Genomic DNA, 25,607 nt, shown 5'->3' on the forward strand with positions numbered 1-25,607 from the left:
AAAGCCATTTTTAATAACTGTTTGGGGCTCTGCTCTGAAACCCTGGCAGTGGAAAGCAGAGGCCTGGTGAGCCAGGCTCCTCTGCAGCCCCACACCAGGCTCTGCCCATCAGGTAGTCCATATCAGAAGAGGGAACTGAAAAGTAGGAACCATACAGAGTCCTTTATTTATATTTTTTACTTGGGAGGTGACAGTGACAACTGGAGCTTCTGGCAGAAGGGGCGGAGGTTCTGGTGTTTGTTTTCCAGTGTCAGCCTAGACTTTGGCTGCCTCTGCCCAGTGGCCGTGCAGTGTCAGGGGAAGCGGCCATGGAGACCTCTGGGCTGTGCTCCTGGGTGCATGGCCTCCAAGGCTGGCTCTCTGGCTTTCTTGCAACAGTTCTGAATGCTGCTCCATTCCTTTGCTGCTTAAAAAGGTTGAATGAGTTTGGCTCTTTATAACTGTGTGCCCCAAACCCTAATTTCCTCAACCCCCACACTCCTCCCATTTCCTCATTTCAGTGCATGGTAACTATGTCCTAAGCCAGTTACTTGGATCCATCCGTGACTTCCCTCTTTCTCTCCGTTTCTCTCAATAGCAGCATTAATTATTTTTAGAGACAGGGTCTTGCTCTGTTGCCCAGGCTGTAGTGCAATGCCGAGATCATGGCTCATTGCAGCCTTGACCTCCTGGGCTCAGGGATCCTTCCTGTCTCAGCCTCCCAAGTAAATACAGGCACATGTCACCACACCCGGCTCATTTTGAAAACTTTTTAATAGAGATGGGGTCTCACTATGTTGCCCAGGCTAGTCTTGAACTCTTGGCCTCAATTAATTCTCCTGCCTCAGCCTCCCAGTGTGTTGGAATTACAGGCATAAGCCACTGTGCCCAGCCTTGTCTTTCTCCAGAGGCTCTCACCCCCATAGCCTATTGTTACCCAGGTACTAGAGTGATCTTTCAAAAAGTAAATCAGATTATGCTGCTCCTTTTCTTAGAACCCTCCTCACTCTGATTAAAGAATTCCACTGTGGCCTCCAAGACCCTAAAGGGGCTGCTCCCTTGTTATTTGTCTCTAACTTTATCAAGCACCGGCTTCCTTCTGCACTCACTGCTCTCCACACACACTGGCCCCAGGTTTACAACCTTCTCCCAGGCAGCTCCCACTCACTGCCCCTCTGCTAGTCTCAGAACACCCCCAGCATGCCACCATCTCAGGGCCTTCTTGTTGGATCTCCTGTGCCCGGAGCTTCCTCCCTACAAGACACACACTCCCACCATTTCTGCACTACCTAACTGCCTTATTTCTTCAAATGCCTTTCCCTGAATCTCCCCAGGTCACCACATGCAGCTCTCTTACTCTGCTCTGTTTTTTTCCACATCATTTCTTTTTTTAAATTTTCTTTTTTTTTTTTTTCAATCTCCAATGTGACAGTATCCATAGCATTTCTTATCCTTCAAAATATGTATCAATTTGCTTATTTCCCAATTGTCTGTCTCTCTCCCTGTTAGAATATAAGCTTCATGAAGGCAGGGACTATCTGATTCCTGCTATACCCTTAGGGTCTAGAATGTTGCCTAGTTCATAGTAACTACTCAAAAAATATTTGTTGCATAATTAAATGAATGAATAAATGAATATGGATGCATACGGCATTCTCTATTGTCTGAGAGTTTATAAGGAGGTCATTACCAGTCACTCAAAGAAATATTGTAGAGGCAGCAACCTTAATGGAAATCAGTCAGAAGCCTTGAAGGAAATGACTGATTTTATCAATGTTCTTCATTTTAATAAAAAAGAAAAGTTTAAGATTTACTAAGGTCTGACTGAAGGCTTTCTTAAGCTTAGTCAGAGATGTCCATGGTACAATTTAAGGGGCACATTATGGAATCACCTGCCCAAACCAACTATTTTCTGTGGTCCATCATAATGTCTAAACTTCTCAGTATTTATTATTTTATTTATTTTACAAATATGCCAGGCCCTATTCTAAGAAGTTGGGATATAGCAATCAACAAGTCAACATCCTGTCCTCATGGAACTCACGTTCTAGTTGGGAACAGACAATAAAGGAAGAAACACATGTATAGCAAGCACCAGGTGGTAAGAAAAGCCAGGAGAAAAATGACAACAGGCCAGGGAGAGGTGGAGGTAGAGATGGGTCTGTGTGGCTTTTGAGACCACAGCTAGGGAAGCCAGTGTTAAGGAGGTCCAGATGAGGCATGGGAGGAAGCTATGCAGACAGCATTCAAGTTGCTTTGAAGACATCTCCAGGGAGGGGAGTGAAGGTAACCTCTGGCTGTCTAGGAGATGCAGCCTAGGCATCCGCCATACTCTTGGAGTTTGTGTGTTTTTGTTTGTTTTTGAGACAAGATCTCACTCTGTCACTCAGGCTGGAGTGCAATGGTGCAAACACAGCTTACTGAAGCCTCAACTTCCCAGGCTCAAGAGATCTTCCTACCTCAGCCCCCCAAGTAGCTGGGACTATAGGCCATCACCACCACGCCCAGCTAATTTTTGTATTTTTTGTAGAGATGGGGGTTTTGCCACGTTGCCCAGGCTGGTCTCGAACTCCTGGGCTCAAGCGATCTGCCTGTCTCGGCCTCCCAAAGTGCTGGGATTACAGACGTGAGCCACCACATCTGGCCCGAGTTTGTGTTTTTAGCCTAATTTCTGTGTACGATGTTTTACTCGATGTAAAAATGTAGCCTAAATTCTGTGTACAATGTTTATGATATTATAGTGCGCTTTTTAGTTTTAAAATAATGTGCTATAGCCAAATATAGGCTATGAGAATTTGAGGTTGTTTCTACATGTATCTCAAAATCATGAGGTTGCATGCTGCCATGCCGTTGCCATGTCAGGTGCCAATCACTAATGGTAAGGAGTTGGGGATTGCACCACAGTCAATAGTCAGAGGCTACACAGCTTTTTGTTGTTGTTGTTGTTAAAATAAAAATGAAAACGAAAGACAAGGTGAGTGAGTATATAGCTAGAATTTTTATTTCTCTCTACCTCCAATTTGTCAAGACTTTGGGTTGTAGCATTCCAGTTTATTGGAAACAACCTTGGTTTCAATTATGTTTACCCGAAGCCAAATTCAAGTCAGTTTTCAGGATGTCTGATTTTTCTCCTGTTGATTGGCTTAATTTTATGTTTTCTGCATAGTTGCTTTGTGAAAAAAAAAATTGTGTAGGAGCTATAACTACCATATAACTATCAAATGTCTTCATTGTAATGTTTTTCATCCACTAACTGTGTGACTTGAAACAAGCCCTATGACCACTCTGTTTCACTTACACAACCTGTGAAATGAGGATAATATCTGACATGTATCCTCTTTCAGAAATTCTCTGAAAGCATACTTTATGCTCATAGGGGAAAAATGACACATTGCATTTAAAGCCTTATTAATCCTCTCATCTGAGGATAATTTTCATGTCTCCATATGCCTCAGTAGGTAGCCTAAGATTATGGGAAAAAAGGAAATGTTGAACTACTTTGTGTACAATTTCTAGGAATGAAGTGCATTTTTTTAAAAAATTATTTATTTATTTATTTATTTATTCATTTATTTATTTATTTTTAGACAGGTCTTACTCTGTCGCCCAGCCTGGAGTCTAGTGGTGGGATCTCGGCTCACTGCAACCTCTGCCTCCCGGGTTCAAGCAGTTCTCCTGCCTCGGCCTCCTGAGTAGCTGGGACTACAGGCAGTGTGCCACTATGCCTGGCTAATATTTGTATTTTTAGTAGAGACAGGGTTTTGCCACATTGGCCAGGCTGGTCTCAAACTCCTCAACTCAAGTGATCCACCCGCTTCAGCCTAGGAAGTGCATTCTTCTCTTGACTTTTCTCTTTATGTGCTGAACACAGTAGACCATTTCACTGGGGCCACCTGGTACCACGAGGTGACCTATGGACAAAGACAGTGGCCTGACTGAAGGCTTCTCAGGACCAGATGGGTAGGAATCTGCCCACTTTCCCTGGACTGCTTTCTTCAGGTCATCCTTCATGTGAGAGAAAAGTAGATTTCTTTTTTTTTTTTTTGAGACAGAGTCTTGCTCTGTTGCCCAGGCTGGAGGGCAGTGGCATGATCTCAGCTCACTGCAACTCCCACCTCCCAGGGTTCAAATTACTCTCCTGCTTCAGCCTCCTGAGTAGCTGGGATTACAGGCATGTGCCACCATGTCCAGCAACATTGTTGTGTTTTTAGAAGAGATGAGGTTTCACCATGTTGGCCAGGCTGGTCTCGAATTTCTGGCTTCAAGTGCCCACCTCAGCCTCTCAAAGTGCTGGGGTTATAGGCGTGAGCCACTGTGCCCAGCTTGAGAGAGAAGTAGATTTCTTTTTTGTGTAAGCTGCAGTCATTTTGGATTTTCTATCATGGGCAGCCAAACCTAACCTTCACTAATGCACACCTGTGATTTGAAAGTGTTTGGGTGCTCTTAAAAGCCACCATTTGTGTCTTCTCGTTTTACTTCTTCAATAATCCTATAAAGTGCAAGGAATAAGAATTGTCACTCCTGCCGGGCGCGGTGGCACACGCCTGTAATCCCAGCACTTTGGGAGGCCGAGGCAGGCGGATCACGAGGTTAGGAGTTTGAGACCAGCCTGGCCAGCATGGTGAAACCCCATTTCTACTAAAAATACAAAAAATTAGCCGGGCATGGTGGCGCATGCCTGTAGTCCCAGCTACTCGGGAGGCTGAGGCAGGAGTATTGCTTCAACTCAGGAGGCAGAGGTTGCAGTGAGCCAAGATCGCGCCACTGTACTCCAGCCTGGGCGACAGAGAGAGATTCCGTCTGACAAGAAAAAAAAAAAAAAGAATTGTCATTCCCATTCTCCAGTCAAAGAAGCTGACCTTGTAAGATGTCGAGTGACTTGCATGTGGTCAATTAGCAAGTAGAGAAGCTGGAACAAATAGAGGCGTATTATCTCTTTAAAACAAATCACACATATGCTTACACTCAAACATGGTGCACAGGCTTTGGAGTAAGATAGACCTGACTTCACATTTTTGTGTCTCATTCTTGTAGCTTTAAGCAAATTACCTACTTTTTCTGATCTTCATTTCCTTATCTGCAAGATGCTAAACAACATCTCTAGGGATTAAGAATTCCAAATGAGATAATGTTGGTGGTCCTGCTCCAGGGTGTGGTATATAGTAGATACTTAGTAAATAGAGCTCTATTGTCAGCAGAGGCTTATCCTTCTAAAGATTATTTATACTGTGACACAAAAAGGGTAAAAAAAAAAAAAAAGGAAGAAAAAAAGAAAAAACATCATTCAAATATGGAAGTAAAATGGAGTGTAAACGAGAGCCTGGAAAGGATGTTTCAGCTTGAAGTTCTGTGTCCATAAGGAATTTGAAATATTTTGATATCTTTCTGGTTTTAAAGACCAGATTAGGCTGGGCATGGTAGCTCACACCTTTAATCCCAGCACTGTATGAGGCTGAGCAAGGCAGGTTGATTGCTTGAGTCCAGGAGTTTGAGACCACGCTGGACAGCATGGCAAAACCCCATCTCTACCCAAAAACAAAATCAAAAATTAGCCAGGTGTGGGGACGTGTACCTGTAGCTGCAGCTACTTGGGAGGCTGTGGTGGGAGGATCCCTTGAACCCGGGAGGCCACGGCAGCAGTGAGGTGTGATGACTCCACTGCACTCTAGCCTGGGTGACAGAGTCATACCCCGTGTCCAAAACAAAAGAGTGAGAATAAGAATAATAAGAAGAAAAAGACCAAATTAGTGGGCCTGGGTGAACATGTTTTTCGAACCCCTGGAACATCCTAAACGTATTTCTTTCTATCTGTATTTGCCATTAAATGTCACAGAAAAATATTCTTTGCTTTTAAGCTCCTCATGAAGCTCAAGAAGACGAGAAAGTAGCCATTCCAAAGAAATTTTATTTCCTTTATTTTATTCTATTTATTTATTTATTTTTCACATGGAGTCTCCCTCTGTTACCCAGGCTGGAGTGCAGTGGTGCACACGCCTCACACTGTGACACAGCGGGAGAGCCCAGAGCGACAGCTGTTGGAATGACTGCACTCTTCCTGCTCAAGTCTGACCTTTCCAAGGTAGGATTTGATTACAACTAGCAATATGGAATTACAAGCAGGGAGAGGTGCCGAGACCACAAGACATCAGGAGACTAAAATAGCAAGGTGGTGAGGCAATCTGCCTTTTATTCCCCTTTCAAGCTATGAGAAGTAGGCAAATGATGCAGCTGAACAATGCCTCCTTGACTTCAGGGTATAAAAACCACTTTCATGAGCTTCAAGTCAGGGTAAGTGGGGAAAATGACAATAAAAGTAAATTTAAAAAACCACATTTAAACCCAGTCAACTTAGGATATTTTGTAGTACAAGTGCCAATCTATATGGTTCCTCTGAGATGCCCACATCGCAGGAAGCCTCAAATTTAACTACCAGAAATATTCTGAGAAAATAAAATAAGAAATTCTAAGCTTATAAACGCTTTTGTATGTGCTATTTTAGGTAGTTTTCAGTATGAGTCATTTATCTCCTCCCACAACTGAACTTCAATCATGTTTCAGCTTATTCTAATTAGTTTCTCATTATCTTTTAAATTATTATTTATTTCTGCATGTATTCCTTCCTCAATTTTTAAAAATGTATCATTAAATTTATTGTTGGTAACTCTTTTTCTCAGAAACTCTAAGTTTCAAGAATTTCTCTTATTGTTATTATTATGTTTTGAGACAGAGTCTTGCTCTGTCACCCATGCTGCAGTGCAGTGGTGCAATCTTGGCTCACTGCAACCTCCATGTCCCCAGTTCAAGCGATTCTCGTGCCTCAGCCTCCCGAATAGCTGAGATTACAGGCATGTGCCAACACACCCAGCTAATTTTTCTATTTTTAGTAGAGACACGGTTTTGAACTCCTGGCCTCAAGTAATCCGCCCACCTTGGCCTCCCAAAGTGCTGGGATTACAGGCATGAGCCACTGTGCCTGGCCAAGAGTTTCCTATATGATGCAGTCATGCTCTGAAAAGGATAAGCAATAATCTAATATGCAATATACAATGCAATAATAATATATGCATGTATATGTATAATATTTTATAACTACAAAGACTTTCACATATATTATCTCATTTAATCCTGAGCACACAATAGCATCCAACCCTCCTCCTCTTCCTCCTGAGCACAGTGTTAAATGTTCCCTATGCAATGTCTCTAGAGATGAAAGAGTCAGGAGAGAAAGACATTAAGGAATATATTTGGATATATTAGGAGACCATGAAAGGTAGTTGAACCAACACTGCATACCCTAGGCATGAGCAGTCCCAGGAGGAGTGGCTTCTCTGCTGTTTATTTCTACTATCTGGCATTGGGCAAGTTAGAACCTCTTCAGACCTCTGTTTGCTCATAGGCAAAATTAACACATACCTGCCCTGACTCCCTGACAGAGCTACCATGAGAATCAAATTAGGTAACATGTGAGAAAATATTTTATAGTTTGCCAGATGCCAAATAAATATTTTTATGAACTTTCTTTCTGTACTTCACTCTTGTGGCATCAACATTTGTGGCATTAACCTAAACAGAAGCCTCAGTCAATTAAAGAATACAAAAGATAAACATTTTTAGAACTGTAAAGCGTGTTCTAAGAGTTTCTTGGCCATTTGACTTTTCTTATAATCAAAACATAAAGCCATTCACCTGGCAGCTGGGTACCTGAATTATAATTTAGTAACAGTTGCGCTCAAGACAAAACCAAGATCCTATAGGACCTTTCACAAATCAGGGTTCTTATTTTTTATTATTCTCAAAGTGAAGTCTGCAGACCACCTGCATCCAAATCCCATGGCATAATTATAAACATTTCTGATTGCTGCACCCTACTTTTACCTACTGAATCAGAAGCTCCCAGAATATGGGCCCAGAAACAAACCTTTTTTTAGAAAACACACTAGCTGATACTTATGCTCACTAGTCCAAGAAACCCAGAACTTACTGGTTGAAATTTGCAAGTTGTAAGAGAACATTTGTTCTTCATTTCTTTCCAGCAGTAACAAGATTTCTCTATCAACATTCTATTAAAAACAGATATGAGCACGTATGTGAAATAAAAGCAGCACTCCACTTGTGTGCAAAATTTGACACCATTTTTTTGAAAGTGCCTTGAAGTAATGTTATCTCAGCTTTCTTTAATTGGATGGTGCATTTATAGGAGGAGTTTGGAAAACATATTCTCTTGCAGTGTTATTCCTAACCTCTACTCAAAAAACTAACAATCTCACAAGCAGTTAAATTGATAACCAACCAGTCATTCTCCAATTAGGAGCCTCAACTCACTTCAAGTAATAACATTAAAATTCTCCAAGTGTTAGCAGTCTGCACTGTACCTTGAAATAAAAAGATAGAGATTTTGCCTTTGGTGTTCAATGAATATAGAATAATATAATGTAATTTCAGAAGCTATAAGCTTATTATCAATCAGCTTCATAGAAACACAGGACTAAAATGGATTACTCATTACTAAGTCAACAGACAACTATGTGCCTGGCACTGATCTAGGGTTAGGGCCAGAGGAGTAAATAAAGCAAACAAAGCTTCCCTGGCACTTACATTCTGGTCGGGGAGGAAGAGTGTGCAGGAAATAAAGAACAGGCTAACATTTAATATTTCTAACATATCAAATGGCATGTTAGAAGATGATAAGAATAATGGAAAACAGTTTACTGCAACAGAGTTTTCAGAAGGGATTAGATTGCAATTCTAAATATGAATAACACAGCAAAAAGCAAAAAAAAAAAAAAAGGATTTTTTTTGGCTGGTACACATGGGTATTAGTTTGTACTCTTGAAAGCTAATGGAATATCCATAGACCCTACTATACTAAATTTTAAACTCTAGGCACTGCAAAACGAGAATACTATCCACTTCTTCACACACATTTGTAGCCACATTTACGTTAGAGGCACCATCTGTAGTTATGACTGGTCTCTTTTTTCCCTGAGGTATGACCCTGTCTTCTTATCATTCCTGATATCTTCTTTCACAATTGTGCCCTAGGTAATGGTGCTCAGAAAAAGAAGCCAATCAGGAGATCTGTTTTCTGTGCCCTTTTAACACTTCTAACTCAGGCACCCAAACCAGCCTGTAGCAGAAAGAGCATCAAAGCCATCCTCTGGACTCTACACAAGGTCTGTGGATATTCAGTTAGCTTGCAAGAGTACAAATTAATACCCATGAGTACCAGCCAAAAAATATCCTTTTTTTTTTCTTTTTGCTGTGTTATTCACATTTAGAATTGTAATATGACCCTGTCAGAAAACTCTGTTGCAGGAAATTTTTGGAAAAGAACATGTAGCTTATCTGTGTCTATGAAGTCCTTGTTATTGTGGGGAAAAGAAAAGAAAACAAAAACATCAACAGCTATATATTTTCTTTTTATTACTTACTATCATTCCAGACTAAAGTGGGGAGCCCCCCCCCCTTTTTTTTTTCCAGAAACATAGCAGCAGCAGAGATGTCGCTGTTGTGATCAGAATTACTTTCGTAGGTGTGTTTTGGGTTTGATTTACTTTTTCACATTTGTCTTTCTGTTTATATAAAATATTTTCCTAGGGAAAAATACATGCTAAAGTTAAACTTCACATGAGTTAACTACCTACAAATTACAGCTGTTAGCCATTTTTAATAAAACACTATCCACTGCACTATAAAAACGGACTTCATTTTCATATTGTTAATGTTATTCCACTGAACAGTGCGGTTAGAAATCCCAGAAGCAAATGCAGTACAAATTGTAGAGCAGCTGTGTAGAGGTGACTTCTAATCATAATTGAACACAAATGAGAACAAATAAATCAAGGACAAAACTTCTCAACTTCTGATGCCTGGCAATGTCAGTTTTAAAGCCAGATACATATCAAGCGCCTTGCAAAAAAAAAATTACACAGCAGCTAGAAGAGTGACAGCAGAACCCCCACTCTTTCTGGGAACACTCCCATATACCAGAAGCACAAGGACTTTAATTTGAAACCTGATTACATATTTGAAATTGCTGGTGTTCCTGACTTTAGCTTCTTGGCAGAAATGCCAGCTGAGTGTGCACATAGCACAGGTGGTCGATGGCAAACAAGACACCTCACAGCTGCAGGCAAGGAGCTGCTTCTAAGGGCATACAGTCTGGACAGTGCCAAGGCAGATAGGCATCATACAAAGAGAGAGGACAGGCTGCAATTTGGGGGTTTTGTCATCATTGTGTGTGTTTTAAAATATATCAGTGCATTTCTGAAAGTTGATTGGGGTCAGATTTTCAGCTGAGGCCTTATTCTTAGGAAATAACATGATGGCAATAAATGTCAGCCTTAGCTAGTGACCCTTTAAAAGCTAAACTGGAATAAAAATAATAACTTGGCAAAGGTTCCCATATGCTGCACTCCTTCTTTTGTGCTCTTCCTTTGTCCCGAGCCTGCTTTGCCACAAACGCCACCTTCAAGCACTGTTTTTAGGGAGAAGAGGCCATTCTCCCAGAAAAGGGAACAGCTGAGAAAAGAACCAGCCCACAGAGGGAGCAGGGACACTCCTAACTGTTTTAAAGCCATGCCGCAGGGTCTATGAGTTTGCAACAAGAAAACGTTTTCTTGTTTCTACCTTACCTAAGTCCAAAAAAAAAAAATCACTGTTTTTTTATTAGCCGTTTAGTCCTAAAGAGTGCCCTTAGTGATAAGACAGTGCTTCTGGAAGTTCCATGTAACTGCTTTTCTTTACCCACATGCAGAAGGCCCAAGAGTTGCAGAATCAGAACAGTTTCTGTGCTTTTCCATGTTCTAGCTTATGTATACGACAATACTAATCTTCCATTAAACAGGGTGTCTTACCCAGTCTGCAGTGCTAAGCATGTGTCGGACTGGAAGACATTGTTCATAATAATCTTTTTCTAAGTACCATTTAAAAGAAAATGACTTCCATTATTTAAAAAAAAAAACCAACTAGGAAATATCGTATTTCTTCACAATGAGCCATAGCCCTTTTTCAGATGTCCTTTGGCATCTCAGTTTTAGGAGTTACACAAGTCTCTAGCCTCACTGTTCATTGCCCTGACTTGTGCCTGAGATGTTTTTAGTCCTTCAGCCAGTTCAAATCAGGAATGAGATGCATTTGAGCTGGACTTCTACTCTGCCAAGCAGATAATCCCCTAATGACTGGTCAGCATTTTCATCCCAGAGAGTCAAAACTGACCTTTTAGTAGCAGAGGTTGCTTTAGGTTTGTGCAAAATAACGTTGAAGACAAATTCCCACTTTTGGGGCGCCACCGCCGTCCCTTTCGTTGCCTGCAGTTTCTAGCATTTATTTTCCAATGTGGACACTGCAAAACTGTGATTCTTCAAAGTGGTTATTTAGTTCCTAAAACATGTAGAGTTGGGGCAAAATTTGCATAATTCTATTAAAAGGCTTACACCTCGGCTTTGAAAAATATTTGAGAAAATGTGATTTATGGGGGAAGGAAGTCTTATCTTTTGGCCCAGAAGGTGTTTCATGGAACTAAACCTGTTAATGTTAGGAATGCCTGTTAAGCACCAAAAAGTAAAAAAATGGAGTTTAGAAGCCTTTCTTTTATCTTCGCTTCAAGTCTGCAGTAGTTTGAAGCTTAAGATAGAGAAGGATTTTCGGGTGTTTTTTTTTTTTTTTTCACTACATTGCAAACTTGGGAACTGGAGTCATGGTACAGTGATGGGAAACACAGGTGCATTTCTGCAGATTTTAAAATAGGATGTACTGGCTCTTTTCAATTGAGGACAGTTCATTTTGATGCCGTTACAGAACTTGAGATGATCTGCTTTAGATCAAATTTGAGATTCTGTCATCATGTCTATTTTTGTTGTATGATGCTGCCTGTCACTCATAGGTTGACAACCAGTCTGACATTTTCCTTCTTTCTTTCTTGCTTGCTTGCTTTCTTGCTTTCGTTCTCTCCTTCCTTCCTTCTTTTTTCTCTTTCTCTCTCTCTTCCTCCTTCTTTCTCTTCTCTTTCCCTTTCTTTCTCTCTCCCTTTCTTTCTTTCTCTCTCCCTGTCTTTCTTTCTTTCTCTCTCTCTCTCTTCCCTCCCTTCCCTTCCCTCCCCTCCCCTCCCCTCTCCTTCCTTCATTCCTTCCTTCCTTCTTTTTCTTTCTTTCTTTCACAGGGTCTCACTCTGTCACCCAGGTTGGAGTAAAGTGGTGTGATCATGGCTCACTGCAGCCTCGAACTCCTGGGCTCAAGCAATCCTCCTGCCTCAGCCTCCTGAGTAGCTGGGACTACAGGTGCACGCCACCATGCACTGCTAATTTTAAAAATGTTTTAGAGACAGAGCCTCACTATGTGACCCAGGCTGGTCTCAAACTCCAGGCCTCAAGTAAGGCTCCCACCTTGGCCTCCCAAAGTGCTGGGATTACAAGCAAAAACCACTGAGACTGGCCTTGGCATACATTTTCTATACTCTACTCAATACATTTTCTATACTCAATACATTTTTCTATACTCTACTCAATACATTTTCTATACTCAATACATTTTCTATGCTCTACTCAATATATTTTCTATACCCAATACGTTTCTAGACTCTACTCAATACATTTTCTATACTCTACTCAATACATTTTCTGTACTCTACTCCATACATTTTCTATACTCTCAATACATTTTCTGTACTCAATACATTTTCTATACTCTACTCAATACATTTTCTATACTCTCAATACATTTTCTATACTCAATACATTTTCTATACTCTACTCAATACATTTTCTATACTCTATACTCATTACATTTTCTATACTCTACTAAATACATTTTCTATACTCTAATACATTTCTATACTCTCAATATATTTTCTATACTCAGTACATTTTCTATACTCTGAATACATTTTCTATACTCAGTACATTTTCTATACTTAATACATTTACTACACTCTCCATACATTTTCTATACTCTGAATACATTTTCTATACTCAGTACATTTTCTATACTTAATACATTTACTACACTCTCCATACATTTTCTATACTCAGTACATTTTCTAGACTACTCTTTTTCCATACTCATGTGTGAGGAACGAAACACTTTAAACAATGCACATGTTACAAAACTGATTGCCATTCAAATGCCTCCTGCAGGAAGCATAGGTCTTCCCTAAACCACCTGCTGCTCCAAGAGCTGAGGACTGCATATCCAGATGATGGCATGCTGTCAGGAAAGTGTATGAAGACCACTATTTCTACCCTGTTAGAGTGCACACAGCCACCATTCCAGAGCTGCCCAGAACCTTAAGCCCACCCACCTCTATTAGGACCTTTGTCTCGTCCAAAACTTTCTGAAATCTCATCCAGGACCTGCCCTGACATGGGTCTTCATTTTCATTCCCTATTCACCTGAATTGTTGCCAGGACCAGAATAAGACTTTTAGAGTCCCTGAGCTCCTCCATACATAAATACAAATACCATTTTATTTTTTGAACTAACATAAAGTTCATAAGTATGCTGGTAGCAGAATGGCTTTTCTTTCTAGATGATTTATTGATTATAAAAGTCTGGGTGAATTTATTGAAGTGAAAATTTTCTGATACGTATTTATTTATTTATCTGTGCCTCCAGGATAATCCAGCAGTGACTGTAGACAGCGTCTAGTGGCCATTTCCCCCCAACAATCTTTCTGCCCCCTGGCATAGCAAGGTGACTCATACTAGCTCTTCAATATTGAAGACTTTACTGGGCCCTAGCTGTATTTCATATTTAATTTAAAGCCTTCTCCTGATGGTCTTGTAATTCTTCTTATCCAACTGGTCTTATATTGCAGTTTCTTTTTCTGACAAATAACCTTCCTTACCATGTTTTTCACCCGTCTTGCCACCTGATTCAAATACATTAAGTCAACCTTTATTTAGAGAAATAAGATTTAGGAAAACTTTTCAAAAAGTTTTTTAAAACATTTTTAAAAAGTAAAATGTTCATCTGGGAATTGCTCTGGGAAAATATATATGCCTGGCTATCCATACATAAATGTGTATCTAGTGCAGTGATACACATGTGTATTACAAGTAAAATCCATATGTTGAAGATTATTTGGACAGAAGTAGACTTGATTAACTAGAGTTGCCTTTTTAGGATTGATGCCCGAGAATTGTATTCTTATTATGTAATACATAGGCAAAGTTATGTTACTGTACCTAGATGCAGGGCAAAAATTTATGATGTTCTGCCAAAATTGCCACCTGAGGACACAGAGAACAAAGAAACAAAAAGTCCTAATCAGATTAGAGCTTAATGAACCAGTCTCAAGCCTGTTGGGAACTCACCAAATACCAAGTCATTCCAATGAATAAACAGTGGAACAAAAACTTGGAGAACAAAAAGTTTTCTTAATTATTTGCATTCTTTTGGCAGCTGTAATTACAGGATATTTTCCATTGTCTGTTACCACTTGCCCCCGTGCTGTTATGTTTTTAAGATGTGGTTTGTTCTCTTTTGCCATATAATTATGATGATCACTAAAATGAGCAAAATTTTCTTCTGAAATATATAAAGGGTAATAGATATATGTTTCAACTTAACTAGAACTTGTAGATGAGTGGCAGTTGCAGGTTAGTTTCTGTGTAATTTAGTACAACCATTGATTTAAAGCACACCAAACACACAAGACATCACAGTACACATTATATAGTTAGAATTTAAAAATCAGTAATTTTTGTAGTTAACATAGTGATATATTTGCCCTTTATTCCAAGATACGAATTTTTAAGATAACATTTCTTTCCTGATGACTACAAAACAATACATGTTTATTTTAGGAGAGTGTGAAAAGCCTGCAACCTACAGATATCAACCGTTAATTAGGTACATGAACCCTACTTCTAGTCTTTTTTTCAACACATTTTATTATAATTGTTTTTAATTTTAAAAACACATAAATATATTGTATTCTTTTGTATTGTACTTACAAATACATACATTGTATTTATTTGTATTTATTTGTAAGTAATATTGTATTTACTTTACAATTTACGAGTAATTTACAAGTTAATTTACAAGTAAGTAACATTGTATTTATTTGTAAGTAATATATTGTACTTACAAATACAATATATTACTTACAAATATATTGTAAGTAATTTTTCTTCCCAGTTACTATTCTTCTATGTCATATTTTAATTTATTATTTATTATTTATTTATTTTGGAGACAGGGTCACACTCTATTGCCTAGACTGGAGTGAAATGTTGAGATCATGGCTTACTGCCCCCAACCTCCCAGGCTCAAAAGATCCTGCCACCTCAGCCACCTAAGTAGCTAAGACTAAAAGCGTGCATCACCATGCCCAGCTAACTTTTTAAATTTTTTATAGAGATGGAGTTTCGCTATGTTGCCAGGGCCATTCTTGAACTCTTGGGCTAAAGAAATACTCCTTACCAAACAGGCATTGTTGACTCCTCTGGAGAGTGCTCATTCTGTGGGTATTAAGCAGGAAGGCAGGCCGGACGTGGTGGCTCAAGCCTGTAATCCCAGCACTCTGGGAGGCCGAGGTGGGTGGATCACCTAAGGCAAGGAGTTCGAGACCAGCCTGGCCAACATGGTGACACCCCGTCTCTACTAAAAATACAAAAATTAACTGGGTGTGGTGGCACGCACCTATAATCCCAGCTACTTGGGAGGCTGAGGTAGGAGAATCGCTTGAACTGGGGAGGTGGAGGCTGCAGTGAGCTGAGATGGTGCCACTGCACTCCAGCCTAGGCAATGGAGTGAGACTCCATCTCAAAAAAAAAAAAAAAGAAAAGAAAAGAAATCCTCCCACCTCAGCTTCTCCAAGTGTTGGGATTATAGGCATGAGCTACTGCATCCAGCATGCTTCATATTTTTGAATGGCTGCATAGTATTTTGACATGTATATACTAAAATTCAAAAATGATTTTTAGACCTGATGGAGTTCTAGTGGTATGTCTAGCTTCAGTTCATAGCTGCTGGTGGCAGGCTGATTGGGGCTGCAGTCTCTTAATTAGCCAGAGCTATTACTTTTACTAATTTGAATATCTTCAGATGGCCAAGCCCTTTTCTATTTGCTCTGTTCTTAAGTGCAAAGCCCCACATTACCCATTGTTTTAGATCTGCCTACTCCATGCATTTTACCCTCACATAAGAGTCTGCCACCTTTGGTATAGAATGAACAAGAGGAGGGAAATGTTAAAGGATTTAAATATGATTGAAAATGACTTTCCTGGAAGGTCAATCACAGTTTAAGTGGGAGCTACTTTTTCTTTCACTAATGAGCTGTTTCATCCCTTGTAACTAGCATTATTTTGTCTTTGTGGTTTCCAATGGGTGTCCGCTATGTGCTATTTGGAAAGGAAAGAGAACAAGAAATTAGGAAATTGGGTCGTGATGGGTCGGCTTAGTTATCTTGGCAGCATTTTACCAAGAAATCAGTTTTGTTTAGTCCTGGACAGGGTAGGCCATGCTGTGGTAACAAATCAACCCTGAAATTTCTGTAGCTCAGCAAGCAGTTTATTTATTGCTCACCGAGAGATGGATGGAGGCTGGCAGGGATTCGCCTTCATCCTGTGATTCAGCAATGCACGCTCCTCCACCCGTGGTAGCGCCATGTCAATATGTAGCTTCTCAGGTCACTGCTAGAGGGGAAGAGAAGAATAGAAAGTTGCACCAGCTCTTAACAGCCTCAACTCAGAGATGACACGTGTCTCTTCTGCTCCCAATCCCTCAGCCAGAATTAGTAATGTGGGCTGCTGAAAAATGTCAGGAGTGCATGGATATTTGGAGAGTGCTGTTTCTGCCACCTTATTTCATACCAAACCACAGAAACAAAATTGGTGACTCTTCTTAGTAAATTAGAACAGAGTATCAAAAGGATTATTAGGATCAGAGCATCTGGAATGACCAATGAGTCCATTAAGTCAGGAGAATTAGAACAGAACCATTATGAGGAATCATAATGGTCAGAATGGGAACAAACTGACCAAAGGGCTTACTGGATGAAGCTAACCACATAGAGTGAGACCAGAGAGAAGATGTGGCCCAGGAAGTCATAACCTCCTGTTCCTGACTTGGACTTTCTGTAAGTGTGATTCCCAACCTGGTTACTCATCAGAATCATACAAGGAACATTAGAAAAGGTAGGGTTTTAGCCTCACCTGAGGCCTATTGAATCAAAATCTCCTGAAGAATATAATATTCATATCATATATATATACTATATATATATACTTTAAGTCTTTAAGTTCTGGGGTACATGTGCAGAACGTGCAGGTTTGTTACATAGGTATGCATGTGCCATGGTGGTTTGCTGCAGCCATCAACCCTGTCATCTACATTCGGTATTTCTCCTAATGTTTTCCCTCCCCCAGCCCCCCACCCGCCGACAGGCTTCGGTGTGTGATGCCCCTACCCAGTGTCCATGTATTCTCATTGTTCAACTCCCACTTATGAGTGAGGACATGTGGTGTTTGGTTTTCTGTTCTTGTGTTAGTTTGCTGAGAATGACGGTTTCCAGCTTCATCCATGTCCCTGCAGAGGGACATGGCTGCATAGTATTCCAAAAGCCCTTCCTCATTATTCTGATGCAGCCACTGGTCTGTAGGGTTTGAAAAGCATTGCTTAGAGGACAAGGAGGTAGAAGGTGTCCTTAGGATGAGATGCTAATGAGGGAGTGAACCTTAGAAAGGTGGAAAGACTCACACCAATGGTCCCATGGTTGGGTGATGGTTAACATCACAAAGAGAAGTAAATTCCAGACCTGCATCATAGTACCCTGAGTAGAACTACCTCAACAATCTATCTGGTCAGATACTTAGTACCTAGATGTGAAGACCATATCTCACAGTTCTGTCAGGCAGGAGCAGTCCAAACACTTTGATTATCAGCTGTCTCTTGCTCGGGAAATTACTAGGTACCAACACTGTTATATATGCAGAGGTGTCTGAAAAATGAATGCAGATCAATTTCCAGTTCCACACAGAGCACATCTGCAAAATATGACCTTTGGATAATGGCTGGAGTGTTTACCTACAGTATTGGTTTTTGCATGTGGCTTTCCCTAGATATGTCAGGATACAGCAGGACCAAAACCTAGGTAAGAACTAAAGTAGTAGGTAAATATTGGATCCTAAATTAAGAGTGGAGGGCAAAGCTTGGGGTGATGTCAAAGTCAATTAATGGGTATTCAAATATAAAGTTACATAGCTGAGTAACAAACGCACTATATCAGAGTTGTGAAATGGAAATCAAAACCAAACTGAGCTGGACGTGGTGGCATGCACCTTGAGTCCCAGCTACTTAGGAGACTGAGGTGGGAGGATTGCTTGAGCCTAGGAGGTCGAGGCTTCAGTGAGCTATGATCAAGCCACTGCACTAGGCTGGGAGCAGTGGCTCATGCCTGTAATCCCAGCACTTTAGGAGGCTGAGGCAGATGGATCACCTGAGGTCAGGAATTCGAGATCAGCCTGGCCAAAATGATTAAACTCCATCCCTACAAAAATAAGCTGGGTGTGCTTAATAAGCTGGTGGGCATCTGTAATCCCAGCTACTTGGGAGGCTGAGGCAGGAGAATTGTTTGAACCCGAGAGTCAGAGGTTGCAGTGAGCCAAGATCGTGCCATTGCACTCCAGCCTGAGTGACAAGAGCGAAACTCCGTCTAAAAACAAAAAAAAAGCCACTGCACTCCAGCCTGGGTGACAAAGTGAGACCCTGTCTTTTTTTTGTTTTTTTGAGATGGAATCTCACTCTGTCACCCAGGCTGGAGTGCAGTGGTGCGATCTTGGCACACTGCAACCTCCACCTCCTGGATTCAAGCGATTCTCCTGCCTCAGCCTCCTGAATAGCTGGGATTACAGGTGCTCACCACCACGCCCGGCTAATTTTTGTATTTTTAGTAGAAATGGGGTTTCACCATGTTGGCTGGGCTGGTCTGAAACTCCCTACCTCAAGTGACCTGCCTGCCTCGGCCTCCCAAAGTGCTGGGATTACAGCCATGAGCCATCACGCCTGGCCTGAGACCCTGTCTTTTAAAACAAAAACAAAAACAAAAAACAAAAATTGAGCAAAGACAAACGAATTCTCTGGAATAATGAACTCCAGGAGGAAACATGAACATCTGACTAAATTCTAGTTGAAGTCCAGCTGGTTTGCAGTTGCTTTGACATCACTAGTACATGCCTTCCTACTCCATAATTTTAAAGATACTGCTTGAAGCACAACTGACTGTAGAATGTGCTCTCTTTGTCTTACGGTTTTCTCTGAAAGACCTTGCTTTATACAACTGCTGTTTGTTGTAGCCACAGTCATGCTTCATTCAGACAACAGCAGTGGGTTTTCAAAGTGATTCATCTGTTTTCCTTGTACTTACCCTCTTATTTGCTTCAGGGTCCTGCATGTGGCTGGCTGGCTGAGCCTTAAGAGTAGGGTTTGGGTAATATCTGCTTCTGAGCCATGTTTCAGGACTGTGGATATTTTTAAGCTAAAGGGGAGAAGTCCAACGGAAGACATGCAAGGAGCTTTTCATCTACTTGAAGGAACAGACTTGCTCTGTATTGCTCCAAAGAGGCCAATATTTTGAAATTCCAATGAGGTAGGCTCAAAATGAAACATCCTGAACATCTGAGCTGTCCAACAATGATGCCGGCTTCCTGGGGCATTACTCAGCTACTTGCGCTCCATCGAGTTCTTTTCTTTTTCTTTTTCTTTTCTTTTCTTTTCTTTCTTTTTTTTTTTTTCCTGACACGGAGTCTTGTTCTGTCGCCCAGGCTGGAGGGCAGTGGTGTGATCTCGGCTCACTGCAACCTCCGCCTTCCAGGTTCAAGAGATTCTTCTGCCTCAGCCTCCAGAGTAGCTGGGATTACAGGCGCTCGCCACCATGCCCGGCTAATTTTTATATTTTCAGTAGAGACGAGGTTTGGCCATGTTGGCCAGGCTGGTCTCAAACTTCTAACCTCAGGTGTTCTGCCTGCCTCGTCCTCCCAAAGTGCTGGGATTACAGGCTTGAGCCACAGCGCCCAGTTGAGTTCTGAATGTTGAGGCTCCTCAGATTTCAGTTTGGGCCTCTCTTCTCTTTTACACACTTTTTCTTCAGCACCTCATCAAGCTCTGTTGTTTTAAATGCCATGTATATGTCATAATGAAACCATTGTTTTCTCCAGTCAAATCTCTCTTGCCTTATATATTCAGCTACCTCCATGACCTTCCACTTGAATGTTTCATGAGCATCTTGAACTTAACACAGGAAAAATAGAACCCTTGATTTCTTCTTCATCCTCTTCTGCCCCAAAGTCTTATTTTCCTCCAACCTGCCCTAGATTAGTCAATGGCACCAACACCTACCTGTCACTTAGCCCCAAACTTCTGCTTCTCTCTGCCTGTCACACTCAAACCACCTCAAGCCAATCACCTCCAGACTTGAACAAGGAACACAAGTGTCTCACTCATTGAGTTCCCTCAAACCACTGGCACACAGTCAATTCCGCCTAAATATTTGATGAATGAATGAATGATGTAGAATGATCATCTGGAAGAAATAATAATGGCCCTTCTAACTTAATGAGTCTCTACCATGTGATAGGTACTTTAAATATATAATTCTATCCCTAATGACAACACTTCAAAGTAGGTAGGCAAGTTAAAAAGCTCACAGAACTGAGAGTTTTGTATGGTTTTGCTTTTAAGTTTTATTAAGTGCTTTGTATGATTTGTTTTTTTTTTTTTTTTTTTTTTTTGAGACAGGGTCTCACTTTGTCACCCAGGCTGGAGTGCAGTGGTGCAATCACAGCTCATTGCAGCCTCAACCTCCTGAGCTCAAGTGATCCTCTTGCCACAGCCCCCTGAGTAGCTGACACCATAGGCAGGGGCCACCATGCCTGGCTAAATTTTAAATTTTTTGTAGAGACAGGGTCTTACCATATTGCCCAGGCTGGCCTTGAACTCCTGGCCTCAAGTGATCCTCCTGCCTCAGCCTCCCAAAGTAGTAGGTAGGATTACAGGCATGACCACTGTGCCCGGTGTGTATGACATTTTTTATAGTATACATAGGCATAGTGCTAAGTGCTTTATATATATATAAAATCTCATTTAATTTTTACCCACCACATACAGGGTAGCTTTTATGCACCATTTCGTTGATAAGAAAACTGAGGCTAATAGAAATTAAGCAATTTGACTTAGGTAAAATAGCCAGGAAGTGATGGGACTGATATTTAAACCCTGGTCTATTTGGTTCCTACAGCTGTATATTTCCCCGCTATATGATAAAGCAATCTCTAACAAGGATACTACTGAAGGGATGCCAACATTTTATGAATTGTTGTAGTAGATGATCTTTTGGTTTCTTCAAATTGGAATTTTTATAGTTATACTGTACAAATGGTCCTTTTCTCTATTTGTTTAGATTCACTTCATTAGACATCTCTACCATTTTAAAGAAAGTAAAAATAACTTTCCAAATTTCATAGAAAATCTAGAAATGCTCTAAACCCACACACAAATTGCAACCGATGTGACAGTAAAGAGCTCCTTCCAGCCGGGCATAGTGGCTCATGCCTGTAATCCCAGCAATTTGGGAGGCTGAGTTAGGCGGATCACTTGAGGCCAGGAGTTCAAGACCAGCCTGGCCAACATGGTGAAACCCTGTCTCTACTAAAAATACAAAAATTAGCCAGGTATGCTGATGCACGCTTGTAATCTCAGCTACTCAGGAGGTTGATACAGGAGAATCGCTTGAACCCAGGAGCCGGAGGTTGCAGTGAGCAGAGATAGTGCCACTGCACTCCAGCAGCCTGGGTGACAAAGCAAGGCTCTGTAAAAAATAAAATAAAACAAAAATAAATTTAAAAACACCTTCTTTTATTCTTTTCTGTATGCTTTGGCACAAGTCAAACTAGAATTCATATCTTCTTAATACCTAAACTAAGTTAACCAGCCTGGCAATGGTTCCCAAAGCCATGCCAGCAATTACACAGTGCAGGATGTCACCCCTGGGCTGACTCACCACACAGAAGACCTAGTAACTTGAGGAGTATTGTTTTCAAAGATCCAAATTTGCTGAAATCTATTCTCAGTACTCCTGAATTAAAAAAAGATCTTATTACAATTAGTGTACCTTTAAAAAGAGAAACTTCCTCTCTATCTGCACATAGCTCCTCTGATTCCTGAGTTCTACTCCTTATAGTTATACAATTATGTGGAAATTATTTCATGTTAACTTCTGTATTCCAACACCATTTTTAAGAAGGAGGTTAGTAAAGGTGCCCACTAGACAAACTTCTGCAATAGGAAAAGAGCACTGGGATAGTCAAGTAAAACAACAGAATAGAAGCAACGGGAAACAATGTCCATAAGCAATTCAAGCTGGGAGTGATAAGCCTACCTGTGAAGTCAGGAGATGAAGTTTGAGGAAGAAGCAACAAGAAACATTGATTCCTCTCTCTACCTATTGCAAATGGTCTTGGGGCTCCTAAGCATAAATGTTACTTTTCCCTCCAGTGAGCCTGTATGAAGCTCTCAGATAATCACTTCAAATTGCTCTTTCAATTCACAAGCCTGCAGCATTCTGAAATATTTCCAGACATTATTTGCACCTATATAAGGATAGCAGATACTTATCCAGTGCCTACCTGGTGCTATTGTAGGTCGATTTGGGATTTGATTCAAGGATTCTGGCTCCATACTTTGCTCTGTCCACTACACTGAACTGCCTCTCCATGAGAAACTATTTTAATAAGTCCCCCAGTTAGAACTCATCCATCTGCAACTCACACTGGTGCGAAAGTTGAGCAGCAAATCAGATCAGGAAGTGCCATCTCCACCACCAACAAGGGGCCCTAGAGTCACCAGCACCAGTCCCTGCCTAACTGAAACCTAGAACTTTAGAAAGAAATTCACAGATATGGCTCATTGCAAGGGTGAAGGGAGGATGGTAGGAAGAGTGAGACGTCAGAGCTCTTTTTGAGTGGGGAGAGGAAGGCCGCCCCCATGCCTGGGAGGTGGATGGAACTGTAGAAGAGGAATCTTGAGATGGGTAGAGTTCAAATGGGTGAGAGCTTTAACTTAGCCTCTCCTAGTTTAGGAAGTGCTCCTAAACGTGTCCCCAGTTTCCAAAATAGAGATAGTTGCTTTGAGCTGCTGACTGGTGGTTTTGCTTTGTGGACATGGAGAGGAGAGGATGGCCAGGAAAGGGAGATTCTTCCCACCCCTTTGCTTCCGTGGTTCCCATGCACCTATAGGGTGGACTAAGACTCCGTACCCGGAAGATGTTTCAATCGTGAGAGAAGGGCAGGTAAAAGGAAGAGCACAGACCAGAATGAGACAACATTCTGCCTGCACCCGCAGGTCAGAGCAGCTTTCTGTGAACTTGAATGTGATTGTGAGTCACCCGGGGATCTTGTTAAAATGCAGATTCTGGTTCAGCATATCTGGGGTAGGGCCTGACACTCTGAATTTTTAACAAGCTCCCTGGTGCGGCTGATCCTAGGGTCTATGTATAGACCATGCTTTCAGTAGCAAGGAGTTAGAGGACATGCCAGCTGGAAGGCAGAGGGATCTTATACACCTGGGTTAGGCATATATTTTCATTACTGTTTGCTGCATATTCCTGAGAGGACAGAATGTGGGGTGACTGTCCTTCAAAGTCTTTGATCTCCCCGCTGCACAGTTTGAATTAAGGCAGATAGCACTTTCATCTGGCCCTAGGGGCATCTGTTGGGGCCCTGGGACAGTTACCTGTACTTTTTGTCAACATTAATGCTGTCCTCCATTTCTGTGAATTGTGGAGAATATGGTCTTTTAAAGGATGCTAGAGGCAAAGCTAAAAGGACAATGCTAGAACTAGTGATTTTTTTTTTTTTTTTTTTTTTTTTTTGTCTCATTGCCCCAGAAGGTCAGGATACTTGAGCAACAGTGTGAACAAGCCCACAGCTCCAGTTTCCCCAGGGCTACCAGGGGAAACACTCGAGGCTGTTCACCCTTAGCTAGCTTAAGCTCTGGTGAGGGGAATCATGTATGAATTTCACCTCCTTAAAACATCAGTGAAGGCGGTCATTATTTGGATCATCCAAACTGTTTCCATGAGGAATGGAATGGAATCAGGAAACCTAAATTTAGATTAGGTGCAATGAAACTGTCTTCCTGAGACAGAAAAAGTAATTATAGAAAGGCATTTCAAAGAAAAGTCTTGGTAATGTTTCTCGGGACCTTCCTCAGGGACAGATTACAGGGAGTGGAACCTGCCTGGATAGCCCATTACTTTTTTTTCCCAAGGCGGTCCCATGACCTGCTAGCTACCACAGGGAGCCAAGACAATGAGTGGAATCAGGCCGTGCGTGGGGCCAAGATAAACTGTGCGAATGTCCTGACTGTTCTGGATGGCTTAAGGCCTGGCTGCCGCCTCTGTGAGCACTGACGCCCTATGCTCTGCCCCGTCTTCCTGGCCAGATAAGAGTCTCTCCCACATGTGACCACCCCCAAGACCACAACTAGCAAGACAGAAGCCATGCGTTATTTTACTAAATAACAACATTCTTGGAAAATTTCCCATATCTTGAGTTTATTTTCCCTTCAAAAAAATTTTTTGAACATGGCTCAAAACTCAAAACTGGCCAGGAGCAGTGGCTCACGCCTGTAATCCCAACACTTTGGGAGGCCAAGGTGGACAGATCACCTGAGGTCAAGAGTTGGAGACCAGCCCGATTAACATGGGAAAACCCTGTCTCTGCTACTAAAAATACAAAAATTAGCTGGGCATGGTGGCATGGTGGCGCACACCTGTAATCCCAGCTACACAGTAGGCTGAGGCAAGAGAATCACTTGAACCCAGGAAGTGGAGGTTGCAGTGGGCTGAGATTGCACCACTGTACTCCAACCTGGGTAACAGAGTAAGACTCTGTCTTAAAAAAAAAAAAAAAAAAAGAAAAATCAAAACTCTCTAAGGCCAGGTGTGGTGACTCACGCCTGTAATCTCAGCACTTTGGGAGGCCGAGGCAGGAGGATCACTTAAGGTCATGAGTTCAAGACCAGCCTGGCCAACATAATGAAACCCCATCTCTACTAAAAATACAAAAATTAGCTGGCTGTGGTGGCATGCACCTATAGTCTAAGCTACTCGGGAGGCTGAGACAGGAGAGTCGTTTGAACCCCGGAGGCGGAGGTTGCAGTGAGCTGAAATCATGCCACCGCACTCTAGTCTGGGCAACAGAGAAAGACTCTGTCTAAAAAAAAATAATAAAAATAAAAATCTGTCTAAGAAGGTACACTGGGACATTTTGCCCTTCTCTGTTCTATCCACCAAATTCCTCCTTTGCCCACTCTACATTATTATTTGAGTTTCTGTTTATCTTTACACTATTTTGTTATACACATATGAATAAATATTCTTCTATTTCTCTCTTATACAAAAGATACGGTTTTTCTGTTCTACACCTTGCCTTTCTTTTCACTTAATATATCATAGAGCTTTCTCCATGTCCATATGTGACATCCTTCTCGCTCTTTTTGACAGCTGCAGATTATTCTAATACATGAATGTATTAGATTTTATGCAACCAGTCTCCTAGTTGTTGGACTCTTGAGTAGTTTTCAGTCTCTTTTATTGCAAACAATGCTGCCAGAAGCATCCTTTTTCTTGT

At 41.3% G+C, this 25,607-nt stretch overlaps 1 long non-coding RNA gene across 1 annotated transcript in view; it reads right to left on the reverse strand.

Moving 5' to 3' along the window:
• LOC115934967 (uncharacterized) overlaps window positions 1–25,607 on the reverse strand; it is a 111,494-nt gene that overhangs the window by 30,356 nt on the left and 55,531 nt on the right. The window contains exon 7 of the long non-coding RNA XR_004070693.3: window positions 16,507–16,616. This is a non-coding gene — a long non-coding RNA (uncharacterized lncRNA). The remainder of the gene's footprint in view (window positions 1–16,506; window positions 16,617–25,607) is intronic.

Source organism: Gorilla gorilla, chromosome 5 (genome assembly GCF_029281585.2).
Source record: "Gorilla gorilla gorilla isolate KB3781 chromosome 5, NHGRI_mGorGor1-v2.1_pri, whole genome shotgun sequence".
NCBI lineage: Eukaryota > Metazoa > Chordata > Mammalia > Primates > Hominidae > Gorilla > Gorilla gorilla.